This window comes from Staurois parvus, unplaced genomic scaffold (assembly GCF_062004578.1).
Source record: "Staurois parvus isolate SC_StPar_1 unplaced genomic scaffold, SC_StPar_1.0 ptg000090l, whole genome shotgun sequence".
Classification (NCBI taxonomy): domain Eukaryota; kingdom Metazoa; phylum Chordata; class Amphibia; order Anura; family Ranidae; genus Staurois; species Staurois parvus.
Genome location: NW_028317886.1, coordinates 23,775,525 through 23,803,369, shown reverse-complemented (window position 1 = coordinate 23,803,369; position 27,845 = coordinate 23,775,525). Strand labels below are relative to the sequence as shown.

General features: G+C 38.4%; 1 long non-coding RNA gene across 1 annotated transcript; it reads right to left on the bottom strand.

The window, feature by feature from the left end:
* Positions 1–256: 256 nt before the first annotated feature.
* LOC149468304 (uncharacterized) lies at positions 257–27,845 on the bottom strand. Its single transcript, XR_016311774.1, has 4 exons — positions 27,714–27,845; positions 24,335–24,463; positions 2,458–2,579; positions 257–1,287 (listed from the first exon to the last, which is right to left on the bottom strand). It is a non-coding gene; the product is annotated as an uncharacterized LOC149468304 (long non-coding RNA).

Sequence of the window (27,845 nt, the reverse complement as noted above, 5' to 3'; positions counted from 1 at the left end):
GCTTTGTGTTGTGTTAAACTTCAGTATTCTTCATTGCTTTGTGCTCCATCATCACTTTCACCACCTGCTAATCTCAAGGATATGACCTATGATTCTAAATAGATCAGACTGCACCATGCCTTTTATTTAGGGCTTGAACATTTCTCTGGATCCTCCAGATGAACCAATAGGACTTATCAGACCTCCAGAGTTCCCAGGAACACCAGCCAGCCACCTCTGATCCGTATTGCTAAGTAAGAACAAAGGGCCATCATCGTGTAGTATATTAGGATCATACACTTTATTTTCCAAAAAAATTTAAAAAACGAATGAAAATATACTTACAAGGACAGTGCACAATCTTCCTGTGCAGTAGAAAGAATTAGCCTCTTTAAAATTACATTGCCCTCTTCAAGGATAATATTAGCAGCATATCCACAAAGTCTGGATCCTCACTTACGGCATGCAATGCATTTTGTCAAGCCCCTTGTGACCTAATCATGAGGATTATGATAAAACAAATTAATGTAGTGCAGTTAGTCTTTTGCACTTGGTTCATTGGTTTATAAGTCTCAGTAGCCAGGACTGCCTGTAAGAAAGAAGTGTGTGTTCGTCCTATAATACACTATAATAAGTGCCATTTTATTTATCTTTGAACATCTGAACTGAAAATAAAAGAGAATCTGTCTGCAGCCTGAAACACAGGTGAGCTAAGTCTTCAGTCTTGATGCCTTGCAATACTCTTGGTCTTCCTCCCACTGTATGTGTTTTTATTTTTCAACACCTTTCAACACCTTACCAATTATTCACTGGTTTCATAGATACTGTAGACAGAAAAGGTACTGATATTTGTTTTACAGTGTGTAGATTCGGTTATGAATGCCAGGGATATCTAGTAGTAGTTAGTCATATTCAACTGGACTTGTTCTGTAAAGTTGTAGATGTTTCGTAGGTTGTCAAAGCCACTTCTACAGTTCTGAAAAAGAAGAGTTACCAATCTTTTGCAAAAGAGGACTCATGGATGTACTGTCAATGAACATGAGTTCTTTGTTAACAACATCCAATACTTTAAAAAAACTAATTAGGTACAAAGGGTGCTCTTGTCAGCACCCTTTGTACTTGTAAGTGTGAGTGGAACCCTCATCACTTTATATTCAATGAACCACTAACAACACAGGAGTAAAAGTTTGCTAGAAACTCATATACAGTTAATCTATTTGCTGAAGATCTAAGATAAATTAATTCTTATGTACAGTATCTCTTCTTAACCTCCTCTATTAAAAATCCTTAGCTCCATCTTGGGTATCCCTATGAAGAAATAGAGAAAAGAAATCAGAAATTCCCTTAAGCTTTACCTTCTCGATGTTCAAGAAAGCATGACAAATACATATGAGTTTCATAAACAAATCCACTAGCTTGCTTATCTAAGCATTAAGCTAACAAATTGTGTGACTGATTTAAAAACACAATTATATGCCTTTCGGCCAACAACGTTTGGATGTCCTAATGGTAGAATCCCCCTTCTCTTTGTTGCATGCAAAAATATATACAATTAAGAAGACTTCTTCCTGTAAAGGGGGCAGTAGAAGAAAATTAAGAGTAGGGAAAGAAAGGGGTAAGGATAAGAAAGAAGGGAGAGGGTTTAATCCCAGTCCCTCCAGCCACTAGTCATTTCCTTGTTTTTTTATCACTTCTGAGTTTTCCAAGTTGCTTGTTGCAATCTGATTTGGTCAAGCTTTTTCATTTTCAAATGCTGCATTATGCATTGATATACCACCCAGTCTGTACAGACAGTACTTGACCTTCTTAAAATCCAGTCAACTCAGTTGCCCACACATGAATGACTTCTCTGTCATCTTTGTTAATATCAATCATGAAGATTTTGATACACAAAGAACAATGCATTTTGTTCCTCTGGTTGAAACAAAATTTTAATTGATGTCACACTCAAGTTCTATATACCTTTATACTATGTGCAATACATTTTCTCGCTGTGGGGACTATGGCAATTGTTTGAGTTTTATGTCCTTCTGCTTATCTTCCATGTAATCAGGACAAGCTACACTCAAGTCTTTTCTCCTTTTGATGTGACATATTTGAATTCATTGTAGAATTTCTTGTGGTTATCTTTAAAAGTGGCCTGCCAAGGTAGATGCGTGGACTATTTTGTTCTTCACTGCATAGTGAGTTGAAGACCTCAAACATTTAAGGGTATCCTGAGAGTTCACTAGTCATATGCTTGTTCTTGGTCAGTGACTCAATTAAAAAAGGAAAGTTAGGATAAGGGTTCAGGATCATGCACATTTGAAGGAGTACACACCTTCAAAAACAGGTCAGTAATGACAGATTCTATTTCTATTTCTACCCTTCTCTCTTTAATAACAGCAGAAAGGTGCTTTGGCAATAGCTTCATTACTTGGAAGGCATTAGGTATGTTTGGGTGAAAATTAAACAAAAAAAATATATAACAGTACATACCTGCTGGGCAATATTGCTGAAAAAGCCTGATGAGTTATCAAGAGTTCTGGATTGATTCAGGTAATGAACGTTCGATTTCCACCTGTTTTCTTGACACCATGCTGGCTTAATAACCCTAAGGTCTAAGAGAGCGGTACATGTCACAAACTGTACTCCGTGACTCCACAATGATTTCCAAAGGTTATATACACAGTCACAGGCCAGGAGATGATGGGATTCTTCAAAAGGCTAATATTTGTATTGCACAGCTCCAAAAATAAATACACAACATTCATTCGACAAAATTCAATATTGTCTTTATGGAACTGGAAGTGAATGGGTTATATACAGTAGATGTGATTGCCAAATAAATATTTGTTGCTGTGAAATTTGCTGATGTGTATATGTGCTTGTCAAGAAACACAGACGGTGTGCAGACCTGTGAGCCCTATACCAGCCTATCAGCAGTCAGTCACAATGACATCTATTGTCGGAACACGGCATATATTGATGACTATATTAGACTAGGTATGAAGACATGCATTGTATGTAGAATTGCATGATGTATCATATGTGTTTCATGGTGCTTATATTATTGTGAAGTTAAAGCAATTTTTGTATGCTCCAGCTTTTTTTTTAAATAAAAATACATAGTACTGTATGGTACACTTGTGTAGTTCTAATATTGCAGAACTGTAGTAGGTCATATTAAGAAAAATCAACACATATTGACTATTTTAGGAAAACTGTTTTATCTCTGCTGTATGTAGGGCTGCTGTTAGAAATCATGGGCCCCATATAGCCTACCTGACAGTCCCCCTCCCCCCAAAACAATATCAAAATACATTTTTGCTAAAAATACACTAAAATCATTGTTAGTGGACACAAACACAATAAAACTTCTGCTAAATTTAAAAGATAAAACTGTATAAAAGTAATAAACAAAGCTCTGTGAATAAATGACGTCTTGGGGCTCATTAACATGCAGTCAAGCCTATGTTATTATAGCACTACCCCTTTAAGGGTTGCTTAGTATTTATTTTGGGTTCCCTGTCAATCTGAATCTCTGGTTGCAAGCCCAACCTCTGCTGACACCACCATGCTCCTGTGACCAAAGTAAATCACAACTGTAAAATGGACTCACACATAAGTTAGTTTAAACCAATATGAAGTTTATCAACTAGAATATGGAATCAAAGGTAACTTGGTCAAATACAGTGGGGATCGAAAGTTTGGGCACCCCAGCTAAAAATTTGTATTAATGTGCATAAAGAAGCCAAGGAAAGATGGAAAAATCTCCAAAAGGCATCAAATTACAGATTAGACATTCTTATAATATGTCAACAAAAGTTAGATTTTATTTCCATCATTTACACTTTCAAAATTTGGGCACCCTGCAGAATTTATAGCATGCACTGCCCCCTTTGCAAAGTTGAGACCTGCCAGTGTCATGGATTGTTCTCAATCATCATCTGGGAAGACCAGGTGATGTCAATCTCAAAGGTTTTAAATGCCCAGACTCATCTGACCTTGCCCCAACAATCAGCACCATGGGTTCTTCTAAGCAGTTGTCTAGAAAACTGAAACTGAAAATAGTTGACGCTCACAAAGCTGGAGAAGGCTATAAGAAGATAGCAAAGCGTTTTCAGATGTCAATATCCTCTGTTTGGAATGTAATTAAGAAATGGCAGTCATCAGGAACAGTGGAAGTTAAAGCAAGATCTGGAAGACCAAGAAAAATATCAGACAGAACAGCTCGCAGGATTGTGAGAAAAACAATTCAAAACCCACGTTTGACTGCACGATCTCTTCAGAAAGATCTGGCAGACACTGGAGTTGTGGTACACTATTCCACTATAAAGAGATACTTGTACAAATATGGTCTTCATGGAAGAGTCATCAGAATCAAACCTCTTCTATGTCCTCACCACAAAAATCATCGTTTGAACTTTGCAAATGAACATATAGACAAGCCTGATGCATTTTGGAAACAAGTTCTGTGGACCGATGAGGTTAAAAAAGATACCTCAAACAAGAATTGAAAGACTCTTGGCTGGCTACAAAAAGCGTTTACAAGCTGTGATACTTGCCAAAGGGGGCAGTACAAGATATTAACTCTGCAGGGTGCCCAAACTTTTGCAGACGCCATTTTTTTGTTTTTTGTTATTTTGAAAGTATAAATGATGGAGATAAAATCTAACTTTTGTTGACATATTAAAAGAATGTCTAATCTGTAATTTGATGCCTTTTGGAGATTTTTCCATCTTTCCTTGGCTTCTTTATGCACAATAATACAAATTTTTAGCTGGGGTGCCCAAACTTTCGATCCCCACTGTATAACACTCTTGCTAATTGTGAGCAAAAGTAACAACATTCACCATAAAACAAAAATAACTGTTAGCAGGTCTGCTTTCAGAAATAATCCACTGCCTCCAATCTGAGGGGACTGCTGAATTCCCAGTGAGCAGAAAACAACTATCAAGAAACAGGTAAGCTCACTGTGGGTCCTCAGAACTAGATGACAAGGATTAGATGTGAAGGAAAGAGAATTCTCATTGAAAATTGAGCACTGTCCCTTTAAGTACACTGCAGTGTCTTCTGCATGCTTCTTGGGGCCCAGTTGGTATGAGGTTGAATTTAGGTGTGTAATATAGTCCCTTTAGTATTGCCTATGAGGAAGTCAATTTGATGACGAAACGTGTCAGACAGAAGTGACGTCAGACGTGACCGGTAGTGTCGCGGTGGCCATTTTAGTACAGGTTGTTTGTACTTTTTTTCATGTAAGCGCAATTTTAACAATAAATAGGTCATTTTACACTACTGCTGCACTATGGGCTTGTGTGATTGATTGTATATGGTGATTGAGAGTTCATGAAGAATTGTGGAGGAGAAGAGCAGAGTGAAGTTTGTACTGAGTATTGAAAGCACATATCGATGTATGCAGGGGTAAGGTGCACGCCTAAAGGGGAAGGGAAGAGCACATTTATTTGAACACTGGAGGTGCATGGTGCAAGGTTGCACTTTATTCAAGAAGATAAGCTATATTGTTGGAGAGTCATATGCACATTTTCACCCTATAAGGGTAAGAGTAATTAATTTGAATAGTGGTGGATACTATTCATAAAGTGTTGTGTATTTACACAATTTTTTGTGTATAATTGGCACACAGGTGTATCACGTATCACATTATGTGTGGAATTACTACACTATATTAGTTTTTTGGTTTTGGCGATTGGGAGCAGTGGAGTAGATGATTAAGAAGAAAAGAAAGAGAAGATTTTATGATATGCAATGCATTCTTATTGGGAAGAATCTGGTGAGAATATATGAAGATCTGTGAAGGATCGTCGTGCACTCTTTTGTTTATATAAGACTGTTATGCCCAGGGGGGTGTTTGGATTTCTGCTGCACACTATTGACTTTGGGCGCTTGTGGCAACTAAAAAAAAACAAAAAAAAAAAACAATATATCACACTCAGCACAGCGCCACCCTCTTCTATAATTCCATATTTTGTTGGTTCATGTTCCAATATAGAGGCAGCAGCGTTTTCTGAATAATAATTTTTTTGTTGTAAGAAATACTTTTTCACATATTATATTTTCACATAATTTCATTTTAGTAGATTTTAAGACATTAATTATTACAAGATACATATTTTTTTGGTGATTTTATTTAGTACAACCAAGAACATGCTGCGGTGCAGTTTATATAAAGAAACTTCAGCTGCACAGATGAATGAATAGGATTAGCTCAGAGGCTTCCTGTCCATTCACAAAAACGTAAAACGTACACCTGCATATGATATGCTCTTTAAAGGGAATTTTAAAATGCTTCACAATAACATCAATAAACTTCTCTCAGTGGAATTCTAATTATATTTCCTTTTTTGGATGCAGTGTGGTCATCAAAATGGCCATTTTATCTAAATTACTCTACTTCAATAAGGCCTTGCCAATACCTGTTCAGGGGTCAGGATTAAGTAACACACAGAGTTCAGGGGTCAGGTGTAAGTAATGCCAAGTTCAAGGGTTCAGGATTAAGTAACACACAGAGTGTGGGGTTCAGGATTAAGTAATGCACAGGGTTCAGGGGTCAGGAGTAATACACACAGGTCTAGGGTCAAAATCAGAAGTAGCACACAGTTCAGGGATCAGGATTAAGTATTCCCAGAGTTAAAGGGTCAGGACTAAGTAATGTGCAGAGGTCAGGGTTCAGAATTAAATAACACAGAGCGTCCAGGGGTCAGGATTAGGCACTGCACAGAGTTCAGGGGTCATTAGGATTATGCACACAGTTCAGAGGTCAGGATTTAGTATTGCAAGAGTTCAGGGGTCGGGAACAAGTAGCACGCAGAAGTCAGAGGTCAGGATTAAGTATTGCCAGAGTTCAGGGGTCAGGATTAAGTAACACACAGGAGGTCAGGGTAATCTTCACAGTGAGTGCATGGCTCCAATTCAATACCCTGCGTAAGAGTAAATTCAAAAGTGGCACTAGTAGAGTGATCTGCATGTGTGGCCATTCGTGCTACTAAAAACACGTACAAACACGTACACCATTCCAGCTGAGCCAAGCTAGTGTCTGTTTCTAAACAGTACAGCTGGAGCAGTCTGTGCATACACTGTAACTTTTATGGCTGCACACACAGGGCACTCTATCAGCGCCATTCTGAAACTGATGTTTGCACAATGTAATGAATTGGAGCCATACACTGCAAAGCTTATGGTGTTGACTCCTGGGGACTGAACCCTTACTATTGAAACTGTCTCTGAGAAATGGGGACGAATGGTAAGCTTATAAAAGGCTGGATATCTCTTTGGGATCATCCAACACATTTGTTTATACTATAGTTCCTACGGCTGATGCCCGTTAAATCGTTTATATGCAGCACCTAAATATGAATGTTGTTATTTTGTTCAATCCTCCCTGTTTTGGCATTGCTTTGTACATCCCATGGTAGGCTGACATGAGGATGTCCAGGAATAAGGAAGATTGTTGACACTTACCATAATTTTGTCCCTGGATCTCTCTTGTGCCAGCCTAGGATTCTTGTCCTGGTTTCTGTTGTGAGGTTTGTGATGGGAACTTCTGTTGGGGGTCTAGGCTAGATTTGTAAACTAGTTGGGGGTGGTCTTGAGGAGGTCAGAGGGGCAAAATTGACCCTTAGCAAGCTTACATGAGAAGGATCCAAGAATGGAAAATGACAGTCTTTGTCAACAATTTTACTGAAATATATACATATATATGTACAAAAGAATAATAAATACATATAAATATAATACATGTATTCAATACACAAAAACTCTTCAATTTATAACACCCATATTCTAACTCTATTTTTAACTGATTCTCATATATTTTTTGCATATCCAGGTAACTTCTGCATGAGGAGTGCACCCTTTCAGTGTGTCCCTAACAGATGTCCCTTCTTTTTCTGTACAAATCTAGCTTGATTTGTCCTATGCATCAATAGACACATTTTTTCTAGTAGTAAATAATAGATTTTTTTTTAGCTGCTATGGACTTCAGAAATTAAATGCTACAGTATGTGTTATTTATTATGTTGTTTTACATTTATTAGAGGAGTTGGCATTCTTCAAAGTATTTTTGATTGTATTCCTAGTAAAAAATGTAAATAATATGCATATTGATGTATATAAAATACAAATAACCTAGACAATTAGCTATATTTTATGATACCAGCATCTGCGGAAAAAATGAAGAGGATGGTAATAACAGCATACATTGACCACACTAAAAGCAAAACTGATTTGAGTTTTCCCCCGTGTTATGTAAAGGTAAAAATAAGCACTGCCCTCCTTTCAGAAAATATCTTAATGGATTAAAATTTCATAGCTCACTTTAGAGGCCGTAAAATATGAATACTTGCTTTAAAATTTAATTATAAATCAGAATAGCACTACATAAGAAGTGACAGTGACTTTCCCCAGATGTCCAAGGCCTGTAGGGAAAAGAGGGTGCAGTAATGCCACTTAGGCAGCCCATTTTTGTGCCCAGAACTCTAATGGGATGTGAAAGGAAAGTCTCTTCACTTTCTGTATCTGAGATGGGTTTTGTCACATTGCTTTGCTGTGGGAGTAGTAAGACTATGGCAGAATCATCACTAGTTTCCTGTTTTAAACCAGGTTTGGTTAGCTATAATTTAACTCTTGTTATAACATAGGTGTGTGCTGCTTTTGGTCTTTTACAGAAATGCAATATGTAATGTTTTTCCAAGTTCAAGGTGAATAGAATTACTTCCAGGGATGCTATAATGCTCAGGCAGTAATCTAGGGCAATCCAGAGTGATGCTGTCTCATAGGACCACTTCGTGCTAAACTGACAATTATATAATGATTTCAAATGAGTTTTTTTTATCAGGTAAATTAGTATGGTGGGCTTAAAGTGGATATAAATGCTAACTGAATGAATTTAGGCTGGACATACAGTAATTATTTTGTTGTTGAACCAGTGGGTTGAACGAAATAAATGATCCAATTCCTCAATCCGAACATTCGAGGTAGATGGGAGAATCTCTCCCGCAGTGCTGTTGTGTTCTGACAGCGAGGAGACTTACCTGATATCAGAATAAAATGATTAGTGCTGCTGCCGGATGTAGCCAACAGGCTGATTGTACTCAAGTTGATTGATAGATCGATTTGTGTACAACCAGCCTGCCTAGTTTGCTGGAGCATTGTGTATCCTAAAGGAGTAGTAAACTGCAAAAAATAAAACTAAAATAACACATCTTCTCCCTGTAAGTTAAGAGCATAATGTGCTAGTGTACGTCACATACTAGCACATTATGAAAGACTTACCTGATAAAGAAGCCTTCCAGCGAGGCTTCCGTCTTCACCTGGTCTTCCTTCCGGGTTCGTGGGCTGCAGCCGTTTGACGGGCCTTGCTTCAATGATGTCACTCCTGCGCAGGGGTGGACTGACAACTCATGGGGCCCACCAGGCAATAGAAAATTATGGGGCCCCTGTGTCCTAGCCAAACCACTCAAACACTCAAACCATACCCAGAAAAGCCTGTGAAAGGTATCAAGGGCATCTCATGGAGCCCACTAGTGACCCTGGGCCCTCGGGCAGTGCTCGAGTGCTCGAATGGTCAGTCCGCCCCTGCTCCCGCGCATGCGCTTGGGAGTCTCAGCCATGGCACGGCTTTCTCAATAGACAGTACACCGCCCTTTGAGAGCATAGTGCACATGTGCCAATGACATCACTGGTGCTGCTAAAGTAAATATCTGCTAAATGGTGCACGTTTAGGGGATATTTACAGTACCTACAGGTAAGGGTTCATGTACACTGCAGCTGATAAACTCACGTTCAGGAGCTTTTCTGCGTTTTTTTCAGCAGCCCCTGAACTCTCCCTAATGTTTTCCTATGTGTCCATGTACACTATGTCGTTTACAGTCGTTTACAGGCAGTTGAGTTTACAGTCGTTTTTTTTAATGCACCACACTTGTGTTCAGGAGTAGGTTTTATCAGCATTTCAAACGCCAAACGTTTGTAAACACGGGTAACCGCATTTCTAAGCGTTTGCGTTTAGAAGCGTTTTTTTAACTGTTCCATATCCAAATGCTGTCCAGAGCCTTTTTTCATCATTAGAAATGCATGCAAAGCGTTTTCCACGTATTCATATGGACCTAGCACACCAGTGCAGTCAGTTTCAGGTTTTGCGTGAAGGAAAAAATGGTAGAACATGCTGCATTATGCTCATGATGGGATCCATAGTGAATACAACCAGAAAAGATAGGCAATCTCAACACATACTGCTCTCTCTGCTTCTGTTCTCTCTATTTCTCTCAAAATGTCTAAATAGTTAATTTTTTAAGGTTTTTCAGTGCATTCTGGGCATTTTGGAAGGTCTCCTGATATTATCTTTAAAAAACATGTCTAAACGCAAATAACGTGCATAAACGCGGTATGCAAACGTGACTAAACAGCAGTCAGTTTCCATCGTTCAGAAGTGTTTTTCAAATGTCCCGTGTACATGGAGCCTAAGCCTTATTACCTGTAGGTAAAACATAAAAAATAGACTTTACTACCACTTTTAATAATTGCTAGCTTTTTAAATGCAATACTGTGCTCACCTTTTTTATGCTTTGGTGCATCTCAGTGCTCCTGAGTGATGAATAAACTGAGCAAAGTTCAGTTTGCTGGATATTTCCCAAACCCAGTTTGAAATCCCCAGGCCCAGAACATACCACCAGCATACCCCATTGAAGTCTATGGGAGCAGAATATTTTCATGTGTTTCTGGTCTTTTTCAAGGCCAGTTTGCAAGCGTTTGTTAAAAACTTCATGTTTAGCTGGGCTAGGGACCTGTACTAAAGCAAAAAATAGAAAAATGAAAGAAAGAAACTGCTTGGGGGATACCTTAAACCTGCACATGAAGTTGTACAACAATATGATGTACTCATGCAAGATTGACAGAAAAAAACCCTACTGCTGCAAAATGACAGTTCCTTGTCTGTCTCTGGTCTATTTGTAAACAAAGCGTTTGGGGTATGTCAGGTGACATCATTGACAAAATAAACTGTAATTTAGTGATGAGAGTGCAGTGGGGCAGGATCGTCATGTTGGTGGGCCATAGGGCATCGCTCCTTGTGGTTCATGCTGGATCTTCATCACTGTATAGCATAATGAATGCTGGATTTCAACTGGTGGACTTGTATATTTTTTATTTTTATAAAGTACTTTTTCTATGGTGTCTGTGTTTTATATGCTGCTTCATTTCTTTTCTATGAATGAGTAACAAGGGGTACTATGTACTTATTCACCTGGGGGGAGTGCTTGATATCTGGGGGACCCTTATTCTAGGGCTTCCAGATTCTGAGAAGTCCTCCCCCACAGAACCCAACATTTATCTGGCAAGGGAAGTGAGGATAAGTCCTTGTTTGCATCAAAATGAGGGCAAGGTGTCTTGTCAGGTTGGTGGCTTTGCCACATAGAAAATGGACCCATCCCTGGCATGTCTGATTTGGGATCTGTGTGGGGAGACTTATCCAAATCTGAAGGCCCCCTTTAAAGAGGTGCACCAGATATCTTGCCAACTGCCACATGTGAATGAGAAAGGGGTATGTAGTTACTCATTCATAAAAACATAGAAATAGCTAATAAAAACCCAGACAATGTAGAATAAAGTCCTTGAAAGGGACCCCACACTGTTTTTCTTTCTTAAAGGCATAGTACACATAGTTTACATGGAACTATACTCTCCATTTAAGAAATATAGTAGTGTGGGGTCCCACTCAACATGATCATGATGTTTCTCAAAGGCTAGCATGTTCTTGTGGCAATCTGATGCTTATGGTTGTGTTCCTGAACCCTCTCAACAATCACTCCCCTAACATCGTACAGTGGTGTTATTCAATGTTCCATCTCCTTATTGTGGCTGCTCACTTCTTCAGCAATTCTCTATTGACCTTAGACATTCTTACAGACAGGAGCAATGCTAGGGTCCTAAAAGACCCAGGAAATGCCAAGGCACCTAGATTAAAATGTTGTGGATCCTGTATCTTACCATGATAAAGAATGGATGAGACTACTTCTTGTCTGATATTCCTTCTTTTCCCTTCCTTCTTCTTTTTTTTGTCTTCCTTCACTTGGAACTTGCTACCCTTCCCTGCTGCACTCCTTTAGAGCTACATAGGTAATTTTTGATCATGCAAATAAATAAATTGCATGACCATGCAATTATTATATGCACCACTTTGTGCAATCGCGTGTGATTTTCTGCAATTTTTTTTTCTCAGGCAATCTCTTTAATAGAAGAGAGTGTACTGTCTCTAATATAATATCCTGCAGATCATATTCCAGTGTTTTTTGACAGCCTAGCTTTTTCAAAATCAAGTGGAACTCCGTTTTAAAGTAGGAAAAACTTTTTTGTTAGCTTTGGAAGAGTAGAAAGGAATTAGAGCCATTGGCAGGTTTTATTGCTGCCTGTGCCCCTGTTGGAATGAAGATTTGTCCAATTTATATGTCCTGTTTACCATTAGCATTGAAAGCATACTAAAATAAAATCCAATTTTTTTTGTCCCAAGAAGGGAAATCTTCCAATGGTGACACTAATCCAAGTGACCCTGGTAACAGGAATTGTTACTCACTTTGGATAGATTTTCTCTCACTTCCTGTTTTGGCTATAGAACAGGAAGTGATGGGAAATCTCCCCAAAGGGACACAGATGGCAAAAGAAATGACAGGGGTTATTACCCTACTTTATCTAAAATGAAAACAAAAGTTTTGCCTTTAGTTCTTATTTAAATTAATAAAGATGCTAGCTTTTAGCATAACTTAGGTCCCTTCCTTAGATTTTATACAGTTCTAGAAATGGTTCTTAAACCCACATATTTATATACAGAGTTACAAGACAGAGCAATAAGATAGAAAATACAACTTTTTTTTTTCCGTTGAGACACTTGGGTGGGCTGTTGTAAAGGATTAGGTAATAAAGAGTCCTAGGGTGCTCAGTACAAAACCTGGGTGAGAGTGTATAGCAATGCCACTGCTTACTGCATATATAGGGAAGGTAACCAGTGGTGAGAGAAGGTGGCTTCTGGACTCATTCTATATAGTGAATCATTTTAAAGCATTGTGATATAGCAAGTCTTAAGTAACTTATGGACCTCATCATTACATTTAAAACAGGCACATTTCCCAGTGTTTGCTTCTAAAATTTGCTTTAGCACATAGCCAGCGTGCTAACCATTGGCTGTGTGCAAGGCATTTTTTAAAATGTACTACCATGCACCACAAACATGATACCTAAGTAGTCCTGCTGCTGCATATGGTACAACATTTCTCAGGGTCAAAGCATGACAAGACTTCTATGATGACTGTAGGCCTGTAGCTGTATACACAGTACTTGGATCATCTTTGCAAAGAAAGCACAAAACAAATTGGAAAAATATGCCCTGGACCATGCTATTGTACTACATGCACCATTTGAATGTTGGTGCAAAAGCTTTACAATTCCAATGTCAGCATTCCTGTCAATATATGCATGGTTATCTCACTTTATTACCAGACCTTATCTTACCCCACCTTTACACACCCTTCAAGTTCCGCTGTCTGAAGATGCCTAGTAAAGTCAAAATAATGACTTTTACCCAACCATGACAGCTGATGTAAATATACAGAAATCCCCCTGCGCTCCACAGAACCTAGTGAGTTAGCTGCTATCACCTAATTCTCTATACCGCAAGATATGTAAAACAAAAATAATATAAGTGGTGAAGCGCTCAACTTAAATAATCAAAAACTAGTGCAATATCCCCATATATAAATATCACATCCCTAGTGGTATAATGATACCCAAATGATAACTCTTAAGCTATGCAGATATACAAATAATAATAATATAAATAATAATGAATGAAAAACTAGTGCAATATCTTCATATATACATAATATATCCCTGGTGATATAGTGATAAACAACTAATATCTCTTAGACTGTGCAAAAGTGATACTAAAATACAATTAATAATACCAATTTACATGAAATATTAATTACAATAAATTAAATAGTGATGCCACACTGTGCAAAATTATAGAAAAGTGTTCAAATAATGTCACTCCATGCTACAATAGTGCTCTTCGTGAAAATCTTGACGTGACTCCCCTCAATAGCAGAAATGCCCCCTCACCTTCCACATTCGACCCTTGCGGGTCACAGAGCTTTTTATATATATATCTCTGCCAGATATTAATCTCCTCCACTGCCTCCACCGACCTTGATCCTCCTCCAGGCAGTAAGTAACACTCCAATAACTCCCCTCATACAACGAATTCAAGCATCAGGGCAGGCCAGAGAGCTTCCTTCGTGTCCCAGGAGAGCTCTCCTGGGACACGAAGGAAGCTCTCTGGCCTGCCCTGATGCTTGAATTCGTTGTATGAGGGGAGTTATTGGAGTGTTACTTACTGCCTGGAGGAGGATCAAGGTCGGTGGAGGCAGTGGAGGAGATTAATATCTGGCAGAGATATATATATAAAAAGCTCTGTGACCCGCAAGGGTCGAATGTGGAAGGTGAGGGGGCATTTCTGCTATTGAGGGGAGTCACGTCAAGATTTTCACGAAGAGCACTATTGTAGCATGGAGTGACATTATTTGAACACTTTTCTATAATTTTGCACAGTGTGGCATCACTATTTAATTTATTGTAATTAATATTTCATGTAAATTGGTATTATTAATTGTATTTTAGTATCACTTTTGCACAGTCTAAGAGATATTAGTTGTTTATCACTATATCACCAGGGATATATTATGTATATATGAAGATATTGCACTAGTTTTTCATTCATTATTATTTATATTATTATTATTTGTATATCTGCATAGCTTAAGAGTTATCATTTGGGTATCATTATACCACTAGGGATGTGATATTTATATATGGGGATATTGCACTAGTTTTTGATTATGACAGCTGATGACCAACTAATACCTATGTGTACAATAAATTGGTACTAAAGGCAAAATATAATTGACTTATATGATCTGGTCTGTCACTAGCATTAACACAACAGTTTTTGTTTTTCTGAGTTCTCCATGTAACTTCTTTTTGCCAGTTGACACAGATTTTATTTAAACTTCCTTTAACAGTCAAGCAAAAGTGTGCAAAAAAGTGGCAGTTAGAGGGTTAAGCCAAACCATTTAAAGTGGTAGTAAACTCGTTGAAGAAAAAAAGTTTCATGCTGCAAGGTAAAGTCATAATGTGCTAGTATGTATTGCATAATAGCACATCATGAAAGACTTACCTTAGAACGAAAGCCTACAGCGGCGCACTGTCACTGCTAACAGGGCTTCCATCTTCACCCGTCTGTCTTCTGGGTTCCCGAGCTACAGCTGCTTGAATGGTCAAGACTCCAATCACATCACAGCGTTTCGGTCACAGCACACCGCTCTGAAGGAACGGCACAGGTATGCCATTCCTTATGAGCACATTCGCCGATATTTTCACCGGCTGTTGCTTTGTATAATATCTTGTGAATGTTTAGGAGATATTCAATTTACCTACAGGTAAGCTTTATTATAAGTTTGCCTGTAGGTAAAAATATAAAAGGAAAGTTTACTACCACTTTAACACTGACAAAGTTGCTTTCAAGGGTCAGCCTATGTTCACTTAGGTAAATCTTTTTTCCCAAAAGGTAAACAAAAACCTGTTTCTGTAACAGTACACTGTATATATGTACTATATATATATATATATATATATATATATATAAAGCTCACTGGCGGAGGAGACTGCTGGCGATATGGATTGTGTCTCGCTCGGCTCTGCTGGCAATATAATACTTGATTGCTCATGAGTTCAATGTGCATTTGCATGGGAATAAGCACAAAGATAATCATTGTCTATGTGGGTTAGCAATTAACTAGAAATTAACTGAAAATGAGCTAAATTAGCAGATTTCCCAGAACAAATCTATTTTTTACTTGTAAACAGAGAATCATGTTAAAGCAAACAATACTTTAAATGAAAGTCCCCTTGTGTAGTGACTAAGACTCTGTTCTGTGCGTTTTAGGTGTGTTGTAGGTGCAGGGAACTGTATGTGCATTGTGCACTTCCCATGCATACGTTCACACGTGTTACCACTGAACTGTAAGTCATACATTTTGCTTGAAACCATATCAAAGATGTAACAAGCAGGACTTTCTAAAACCACCCCTGCAATGCACATTAAATGTTTTGACGTGAACAGAGCTTTAAAGTGGAATTAAACCCTTCTATACTTTACAACCAAGGATGTCCTCTTAGCCCTTGTTTGGTCTGCAGTTTTCATGGTGATCCACATGTGATTGGTTACGACAACAGCCATTTTATGGTTTGACAGTTTGGTTGAGAGCACAAGCAACTGTGACAATTGTCACTCTTGATAAGCCTTGAATGTAACTGTTTTGGGAAACAGCTGCTGAGATGTACTAGGGACTATTGGCTTTGGACTATGACATGTGTAGTGTTCATAGAGTAATGCACATGACAGCAGCTAACGTGCACCACTTGTTTCAAACAAATAGAATTGAGAGGAAAAAGAAGAGGACTGGAAGCTTACTGAGGACATTACAAAGAGGCAGAAAAACACAGTAAGAAATATTTTCATTAAAATAAGATTGAAAGACCAGCAAGTAGTGGATGTGTATGGATTATTTTTGGAGAATAGAAATATTGTTTAGTGTCACTTTAACCACTTGCCGTCTGGCCGCTGTATATAAATGGCCGGATGGTGGCAGTCCAGGGGCGGGTTGCCGTTCATAAACCAGGCCCGCCATTATGGACTGTGCACGCTCCCTGGGAGCGCACAGCACCGCGATCTGGTGCCAGCTGTATCCTCCAGATACAGTGGAACACCGATCATCGTACGGGACCTCTGTGCGAGGTCCCAATCATGTTATCACTGATTGGCCAATCAGTGATCACATACAGAGTAGTAAGCAAGATGTCACTTCTGACATCATTGCTTACTACATGTGAAATCTGTGAATGATCACAGAGGTCACATGGTACAAGGCTATTCACAACAGCCTAGTACCATGTGACAAGCTGTGACCAATCACAGCTCACACAGTAGTTCTCAATGGCTGCAAGAATGCAGCGAGAGAGAAGGAGAAATGATTGCTTTTACACCCATAAAGGCTGTAAAAGCAATCAGTGTAAAAAAAAAATCTTCATCACCCCCCACAAGTAGTACAGTGTCACCATGGTGACTGCTGGGGTGACAGTATGTAGAAAACAAAAACATAAATAATAATATAAAAATGTAAAAAAAATGTTTTAAAAATTATAATTTTTGGTTATAAACTAATTTGCGTTATTTTTTTTTTTACTAAAAAGATAACTGAATACATTTTGGCCAAGATTTATGATGAAATATTATTTATTTGCAAAATTTTATAAGAAAAACACTTTTTTTCAAAATTTTTGGAATTTTTCATTTATATAGCAAAAGAAATAAAAATCCCAGTGGTGAATAAATACCACCAAAATAAAGCTTTATCTGTCTAAAAAAAAGCTAAAAAAAATCATATGGGTATAGTGTTGCATGACTGCGCAATTGTCATTCAAAGGGTGATAGCGCTGAAAGCTGAAAATTGCCCTGGACAGGAAGGGGGTAAAAGTGTCTGGACTGGAAGTGGTTAAAGAGATAGAATAGGTCAGAAGTACTTACTATTGTCAGAGAGTCTCATTATTATTATTATTATTATTATTATTATTATTATACAGGATTTATATAGCGCTGTTTGCTCAGTGCTTTACAAAATTATAGCCAAGTGATCAGTGCCATAGCCATGTGGCATATCCAATCACTTAGCGGTACTGCCAGAAATCATCTATTTCCAGCACAAAAAGACCACATGGTTCCAGAGAAGAGACACTTTAATAAAACAAAGGTAATTATATTGGGCAGCATAGTGGCTAAATGGTGTTCACCTCCACCTGGCAGTACCAGGGTTGCTGGTTCAAATCCCAACCACAGCACCACCTGCCTGCAGCCTGCATGTTCTCCCTGTGCCTGTGTGGGCTTCCTCCAGGTAACCTGGCCTCCTCATGCATTCCAAAGATATGCTGGTAGGCTAATTGGTTCCTATTCTTCCTTTCCTTGTCTTCCTTCAATCTGCTAATTAAGGTGAGTGGTTAATTTGTCACAGGTAATACAGGTCCTATATAACTTTCTGTAGAGTTCACTCTGAACTTGCTCATTCTAGAGCTTGCCTGTATTTTGCTTGCTGGACCTTTGACTAAGTGGACATTTGATAAGTGGAGTTAAAAACTGGAGTGAAAAACAGGAGATTAGAACAGGAGTCTACTAACCTGTAAGTGACAACTGATATTTCCTATTAATATTGTAACTGGGATAATGTGTGCTAGCAGGGTGGAAGGTTGTGTGCAGTGCACAGTGTGCCGCATGTATGCAGCAATGTTGGAACCAATGACAGAATACATGGAAGGTGGAGGCTCGTTAAGAATCAATTTAGAGAACTAGGCTGCAAGTTGAAGGAAAGGACCACTAAGGTGATATTCTCTGAGCTATTACCTGTGCCATGCACAACTCAGGAAAGATAGGGGGAGATTAGAGAACACAATGCATGGCTAAAGACCTGGTGTAAAAGGGAAGGATTTGGGTTTCTAGAGCACTGGGCTTACTTTTTATTGGGGTGCAACCTACATGCTAAAGATTGTTTGCACCTAAATGGAAGGGGGTCTGCTGTGCTGGGGGAGCGGTTAATGGGAAGGCTGGAGGAGTACTTAAACTAGGATTAATGGGGGAGGGAGAATTAGATTATAATGGGGCAGACAGCTCAGACAGGGGTCAGTACTTATTGTGGGTGTGGGTGGAATAGGGAAAGATGAAGGGAGGGCTATGGCAGATGATAAGAAGGTTCCCATGTTACAAACAACCAATGGAATTGGTACCATTTGTATGAAAATAAAAAATATGCAAAATATGTGTGCACAAGGTGTCAATGAATTAAAGTGTTTGTTCACCAATGTCAGAAGTCTGCCAAGCAAAATAGGTGAGTTAGAAGCTTTGGTGCATGAAGGGAACTATGATTTAATTGCTTTTGCTGAATCTTGGCTTCTTTCTTCACATGACTGGACCATTAATATTCCTGGCTATGTTCTCTTTCGGAGAGACAGTTTAAATAGGAAAGGTGGTGGTGTCTGTCTCTATGTGAAAAGTGATCTCAGAGCAAGTGTGAAAGAGGACCTAGTTGATGGAGAGTGTGATGAGGCTGAAGTATTATGGGTGGAACTGCACATGGGTGCGTATTACAAAGGTAATCATTGGAGTTTGTTATAGGCCTCCCAGTGTTAATGAGGAGGTGAAAACTCAGCTTCTTGCACAGATCAAAAGGGCTGGGACAGTGATAATAATGGGGGATTTTAACTACCCGGAAATTGACTGGAGTAATGGTACTGTAGGAACAGTTAAAGGGCAAAATTTTTTAAACCTACTACAGGACAATTTTATGGTACAGTTCACAGAGGCCCCAACTAGAAATTATGCTCTGCTGGACCTGGTAATCTCAAACCATGCAGAGCTTATTACGAATGTCCAATTTCAAGAGAGCTAATTTTCCAAGGCTAAGAGTTGCTTTCCAAGATTTAAACTGGGAGGGAATATTGGCATCAATGAACACAACACAGAAATGGGAGTTCTTCAAAAAGACTGTACGTGAACACACTGCAAAATGTATTCCCATGGGCAACAAGTTTAAAAGGCTAAAAATCAAACCTATGTGGCCAAAGTTAAAAGAGCCATAAATAAGAAAATAACTTTTATTAAATATAAAAATGAAGGAACGCTATCATCGTTTAAACATTACAAAGAATGTAACAGAATATGCAAAAAGGAAATAAAGGCCACAAAAATTTAAAACGAACGACAGATTGCAAAAGATAGCAGGGCCAACCCAAAAACATTCTTCAAATATATTAATAGTAAAAAGGTCCGGTCTGAGCATGTAGGCCCTTTACAAAATAATCTAGAGTGGGTGACTGGGGACAAAGAGAAGGCAAATTTATTAAATACCTTCTTCAGCTCTGTGTATAAAAAAGAACATGGGGGAGCTCTTGTCCATAATGGGCATGGTATTGACACAGCTCCAGATGATCCACATTGACTCACAATTGATATGATCCAAAAATATTTAGACAGAATAAAGGTGAATAAAGCACCTGGACTGGATGGCATACACCCACGGGTCCTTAAAGAATTGAGCTTTGTTATTTCAAAGCTATTGTTTTTCATTTTTATGAACTCTTTAATGACTGGCATAGTACCACTGGATTGGTGTAAGGCCAATGTCGTGCCAATATTTAAAAAGGGGTCAAAATCTTTACCAAGTAATTATAGACCTGTTAGTTTAACTTCTATAGTTGGGAAGATACTGGAGAGTTTAATAAAAGACCACATAGATGAGTTCTTGCTATAAAAAAAAAATTTAAGAAACAGACAGCATGGATTCATGAAAGACAGAAGTTGTCAAACAAATCTGATTTCTTTTTATGCGGAGGTGAGCAAAACCTTGGACAGCGGGGTGGTGGTGGACGTGGTATACTTGGATTTTGCAAAAGCGTTTGACACAGTTCCCCACACACGGCTAATGTGTTAGGTAAAGTCTACAGGCTTGGAAAAATCCGTATGTAAACAGATAGAAAACTGGCTAAAAGATCATATTCAGAGAGTAGTGGTTAATGATTCATACTCTGAATGGTCTAGGGTTATCAGTGGTGTACCCCAAGGTTCAGTGTTGGGACCCTTACTTTTTAATATATTTATAAACTATATAGGGTCTGGGATTAAAAATCCCATTTCAGTCTTTGCACACCAAGCTGTCCAGTGGAATAACGTCCTTACAGGATGTCTTCAATTTACAAGCTGACCTCAATGCACTGTTTAATTGGGCAACTATGTGGCAAATGAGGTTTAATGTTGATAAATATAAGGATATGCACTTGGGGGCTAAGAATATGCATGCATCATACATACTAGGGGAGTACAACTGGGGGAATCAATGGTGGAGAAGGATCTGGGACTTCTGGTAGAACACAAGCTTAATAATGGCATGCAATGCCAAGCTGCGGTTTCTAAAGTAAGCAAAATCCTCTCTTGTATTAAAAGAGGTATAGACTCCAGAGAGAGAGATACCATATTACCCTTGTACAAATCATTAGTAATACCTCATCTGGAATATGCAGTTCAGTTTTGGGCATCAATTCACAAAAAGAACATTGGGGTACTGGAGAAAGTACAGAGCAGGGCAACTAAACTGATAAGAGGCATGGAGGAGCTCAGCTATGAGGAAAGATTAGAGTAACTGAATTTATTCTCTCTTGAGAAGAGGAGATTAAAAGGGGATATGATCAATATGTATAAATACATCAGTGGTTCATATAGTGAACTCGGTGTAGAGCTATTCACCCTGAGGTCATCACAGAGGACAAAGGGGAACTCTTTACGTCTGGAGGAAAAAAAATGTAATCTCCAAACACGGAAAGGTTTCTTCACAGTGAGAGCTGTGAAAATGTGGAATAGACTCCCTCAAGAGTGGGTTCTGGCCAGCTCAGTGGATTGCTTTAAAAAAAGGCCTGGATTCTTTCCTAGATACACAGAATATAACTGGATACTAACATTTATAGGTAAAGTTGATCCAGGAAATATCTGATTGCCTCTCGGGGGATCAGGAAGGAACTTTTTCCCCTGCAGGAGCAAATTAGATCATGCTTTGCTGGGTTTTTTTTCCTTCCTCTGGATCAACTGTGGGTATAGGATTATATATATATTTTTTAATGGTTGAACTGGATGGACTTTTGTCTTTTTTCAACCAGACAAACTATGTAACTATCCAAAATTGGCCCTAGTACGTATGAACATGAGCTAGGGACCTTAGATTGTATGCAACTTGAGGGCCATGGGCTGATGTGAATGTACTATATACATGTACATAAAACCACTGCACGCATTGATGGTGCTATAATGGACCTGTAATAAATAAATAAATTATATATGATCAGTGGCTGCTTTTACGCACTTAAAAGAGGTAAAATCTTCAGGGCAGGGGCGGACTGATAATTTGGGGCACTCGGGCACTGTCCGAGGGCCCAGGGTCAGTAGGGGGCCCCATGAAATGCCCCTGATACCTTTTTATAAGCTTTTTTGGGTGTGCTTTGAGTGTGGACACAGGGGCCCCATGATCCCCTATTGCCCGGGGGCCCCATGAGTTGTCAGTCTGCCCCTGCTTCAGGGCTAATGTCACCTTTACAAAAAAAAACAACAAAGATTTTACAGGAACCTACAAAGCATTGAACCCACAATCAGTGGATCGTGGAAAAAATGAATGGCTCCTGCAAACTCTCCCTGCAGCTCCCTGCCTCATACCTCTGTACAGGCTTGCAGTTACTGGGCTGCAGAAAGTGTCAATGGACTATGAGTGTGCTGATCACTACTCTTGTATTCCATTGAGAATTACAAGTCTGTCTGGTGTAGAGGAAGATGGGACTTGTAATTTATTCATTCACAGATCTCTATGAAGGAATGATGCAGCTTTGTGGGTAGAGCCCTACACCAATTTTCAAATTTGACTGCTGCTGTTGGAAAGAAGAACCCCAGCACACTGTCACAGGTTGGTGGGGGGGCCATTTGGGGGTGAAAGGGTTGCTTAACACATGTTACATATTAGACCCTAAATATGATTGTAATATGTAACATATTGCTAAAGGTGGAATTAACCTTTAGTGCAGAGTCACACATGTGCGGTGCAAATTGAAGCTCCGTTTTCACAGCTAATTGACACAGTTGTTGTTCAGCAGTTCAGGTCAGGTTTTGATCAGGTCAGGTTTACATCAGGATCAGGCCAGATTTACATCAGGATCAGGTCAAGTTTATATTAGGATCAGGAGAAAAAAACAGACTGAAATCGTGTTCACAAACTCATGACATGTACGATTCAGAAGTGGTTCCCATAGAAGTCAATGAGCCTGTAATCCACACCTGAACTGGACTGCACTGCTCAGAAATCGGACAGGAATCTTTTTCAGTCTGCACTGCCAGTGCACTGGACATATGTGAACAGGCACCATATGAAGCAATGTTATATCACTTTTCATACGGATTGGATGCGGTTCAAACAGCATCCAATCCGCATATATGTGAACCAGCTCTTGTGAGAAATCAAATGTTGGACTTCTCACTTGGTCACAAGCATCACTGGAAGAGGAAGTGATGGTGAGATCCCCCATACAGACAAGAAAAAAAACCTTACAGATGGCATAATCCTTCTTCTAAAACAACCAAAACTAGAAACTAAACTTGCTGGAGCATAACATGTCATGTAGTTATTAGGGCTTCTACTCTAATTATAGACAGGATCTCATTAGTGCATTTTAAGCGTATAGCAAAGTTACCGGCATTCTAGCTTTTAACATAGTTTAAGGTTGAAAATGTCATCAGGTTTACTGGAAATTAATCTGTTATAACAATTGTTGAAAATATCAGTTTTTAATAACATTTTCCTATTTCCTAGTTTTTCTGTAGGTTATGTTACTTATTCTACTTACTCTTTTTTAAACCTAAAGAAAATTCCTGCAAAAAGAACCCAGCATAAAATTTACTTTGATGTTAGACAATTGTAAAGCCAGGCTAGCTTGGCCATGGACGGTGAGGGAATGTAGGCTGGGAATAAAGAAATGAATGTATGCATTGGGGGGGGGGGGGGATTTACTAAAACTAGAGCACTCAGAGTCTGGTGCAGCTGTGCATGGTGGCCAATCTGCTTCTGACTTCAGCTTGCTCAATTAAGCTTTGACAATAAAATCTGGAAGCTGATTGGTTTCTACGCAGATCTACATGCTTCAGTTTTGGCTAACCCCCTCCCCTTGTTCTAATCTGCAGGGTATGCACAGCACACATGTGTATATATACACACTGCCAAGGCTTTATTTGGTTAATTGCAGTTAAGAGCATTTTTGCAGCATTTCTGGAGATTGATGACAAGTCCAGGGACTCTTCAGGCAGTTAAGCTCACCATTATTACATGTAGGAAAACTAGTGTACTTTACACACCAAACTGTGTGTAAAGGATTTAAAAAAAAAAAGGAGAAATTTCCTTTGCCTATGATTGGATGGCTGAAAAGAATCCAAATTTACTAAATTCAAAGAGTGCTCCTTTAGTAAAATCAACTCCATTAAGCTTGCACTCATGAAGGGCTTAAATGGTAGAAAGCTAGTCTTCTCCACAAAAGTGACATTTAACCCTTTTATTATAACTAAATGTTCCCCTGCTTTCTTGAATTGTAAAAATTCATGCAGACCTAAGTAACCCATCATCAACCTTTTTTTTAATGGCATATGTTTATTTACAGTAAAAAGCAAGAAAAGGAACATAATTACCCTTTAACCGAGACATGGATTTCCCTATGAAATGTTCAGCTGCTTCTGCGTTTTCTGGATGCCACAGGATGCTGTAAGCTTCTTTTCAGGATTAAGGGACTTGCCAGCTCACTAAACTGGGACTTCCAACTAAGAGGACCACATTAGGGATAAAAGCAAATGACAGTTAAAATTGTAAGGACATTTCTGTGGAAATTGGAAAATTTTGGTGATATTTTGCTCTTTTACTAAATGCACTTAAGTCAGGAGGAAAGGGGAAATTAGAGTTGTCTTCAGGGGTACAATGGGGTTTAAACAGGAGGAGCTGCTTTCAACTATCCTGGAGCAATTTCTTTACAGAAATAAAAATCAGACAGCAAAATAAAATCTATTTAAAGTGACAGTACACAAATAATAATCAAAAACTAAAAAGGTCTAAAATACAAATACAATAGATATTAATGAGAAAAGCTAAACTACTCCCCCTCCCAAAAAAAACTTAAAAAAACTAAAAGTAAAGAAAATCATTAGAACTTTTTTTTCACTTGAGTCAGGAGGAAAGGGGAAATTAGGGCTGTCTTTAGGGATGCAATGGGGTTTAAACAGCAGGAGCTGCTTTCAACTATCCTGGACCAATTTCTTTACAGAAATATAAAACAGACAGCAAAAAAAAAAAAAAAACTATTTAAAGTGACAGTAATACTCAAACTAAGAAGGTCAAAAATACAATAGACATTAATGAAACAAGCTAAACTACCCCCCTCCCCCCAAAAAAACAAAAACCTCTATAAATAAAGTAAATGAATCACAGCATTAGAACTGTTTTCACTTGAGTCAGGAGGAAAGGGGAAATTAGGGCTGTCTTTAGGGATGCAATGGGGTTTAAGCAGCAGGAGCTGCTTTCCACTATCCTGGACTAATTGTTTTACAGAAATAACAAAACAGACAGCAAAAAAAACTATTTAAAGTGACAGTACACAAATAATATTCAAATACTCAAACTTAAAAGGTCTAAAATACAATAGACATTAATGAAATAAGCTAAACTATCCACCCCCCACACAAAAAAAGAAACCCTATAAATAAAGGAAATGAATCAAAGCATCAGAACTTTTTTTTTATTTCTGTTACATTTTACCTAAGTAGATCAATGAGTAAACGTGACTGTGTCCTCTTTGGTAAAATTTCACCAATGGCTTAATCAGTTTAGTTGGAATCCCCCTTTACCCCTGGATCTCACATAAAAATACCTATTAAATAGGGCACTACTTCAAGAAAATGATTCAAAGCATTGCCACTTTTTTTTATTTCTATTACATTTACCTAAGCAGCTCAATGAGCAAAAGTGTGTCTTCTTTGGTGAAATTTCACCAATGGCTTAGTCAGAATCCACCTTTACCCCTAGATCTCACAGTAGGGCAAGCTTCTGACAAGTCCATGAGGGTATCAAAGATGTTCTGATAAATGTACCCACTAATATTGTAATTCAAGGGATTCATTTGACACTTGGTAAATGCAAGCCTACTTTGGTCTCCTAATAGTGAAAGAGCAGGGACGTGGCTGCTAAGCATTGATCATCGTGCACATTGTATGAAGCTGATCCAACACAGGGAGATCAGCTGGTTGACAATGCACCTTTCTCGCTCAGCTCATCAGAACACTCCAACTAAAGTTAAAGTCAATTATTTCAGCAGTTTGCAGGATTTCATGAATTTATTATAGCGCCTTATTTACCGCACAGACTAGTGACAAGAGTTTAGCATTTTGGAGATCTGTTGTCACTTGCTATTAAGATCAAGATTAATGCAAATTGACGATAAGCGTTTCCCAATTCTCCCATGCGACAGAATACATTAAAACATCTCAGCAAGTAATTAAGCTCTGGAAAAAAAGTGGCGTGCATTTTGTTGTTTTCGGGAAATAAGCAGGTTAGAAATCAGGTGACAGGATTTCAGAATTCAAATGATTGAGACATGACATCATCTCATGTGGGCTCTCTATGAAGGATCATTAGCCCGATCTATAGCTTCCCTTATGAATGATTCCCAGCTATCAGCGGCTTATGATGTGTATTAGCAGTGCTCATCACAGTGCCTGCAGGAGCAATCGTCTAAGAGTGATTTAGTAAGAAAAATAGAATGTTTAATGTTCACTTTGTACAGTGAATGCTAGTGAAGTTGTGTTCACATATACCAAATATACTTTTTAAAAAATGATTTGTAAACTTGGGTAGTGAAGTAATCACTGGTTCATCTTATTTACTAACATACACATTGATAAGTGAACAAATATACTCCTTTGGTAACTGAACCTCTTTAACAGCCTAAGGCAGTTTCTTATTCCTTTTCAGAACTTTTTGGAAGAATGAGTATAAGATGTCAATTACATTTATCCTAATAGAAAGATTGAAAGAAATTGTCAAATTAGATAATACACTATGGTGGCCATACACTCTTCAATAAATATCGTTAATCTGGTTGAAAAAAGACACAAGTCCATCCAGTTTAACCAACAGGGAGAAAAAAAATGATTTTTTCCTTTACCAATCATTCTCTCCCAATAGGAATAATCGATCTATAATGTACAAGCCTTTCGATCAATATTCCACACGCAAGGAATTGGATTTTGATCGATAATTATAAGATCTGATCGCAAGTCATCGATCAAATCTCTGTAATCTGATTGATTGATTGAAATATGCTCAAATTCTTGACCAAAACATCTTAGTGCTGTCCTTCGATGTAAAACAATCGATAATATTCCACCCTGGCTGATTCAATTTGATTGAATCTGATCTAATGTTGACCATACAGGCTTCGATAAGTGATTGATTTATTTTCCAATGGATCTTTCCCAATAAATGTAATGAATCTATAGTATACAACCAATTCAGTCAACATGCCACACACCAGGAATTGGATTTGATCAATAGTTGGAAGATACGATTGCAAAAGATGGCACCTCTGTTTTCACCATGCAATCTAATAATCTGACTGATTGAAATTAACTTCATGACTAAAGCATTTCAGTGCTGCCAATTGATGCAAAACGATTGATGATTTGCTACCCTGTCTGATCACCTCAATTTCATCCAATCCAATCTAAATTGATCAGAAGGCAAGTTAAGCCTATTCAATTGTTTTGATCAAATTGCTCATCGATCGGATAATAAAAATCGAAGCGTGTATGGCCACCATTAGACATATTAATGTATGTTAATATTTATAAATGTAAGAACAGTTAAGTTCATTGTAAACAAATATCAAGTGACAGCAGTAGCAGATAAGTGAATAGTTGGTGGTTTAGGTGTCCAATGAAAAACTTGGAGTTGGCATATATGCTTAAGGATTACAAACTAAAATGGATGGAATTAAATAGAGAAACACAGTGCTGATCTTACCTGTATAGAGTTGGAAGAGTACACCAACTAGACAAACAGCACTAGAGGACCCATCAGTGCAAGGATCGATCCTCTACATCTTTCAGGTGCTGCAGATACATCAGCCAGTGAAACATTTGCCTCCAGCTCTGA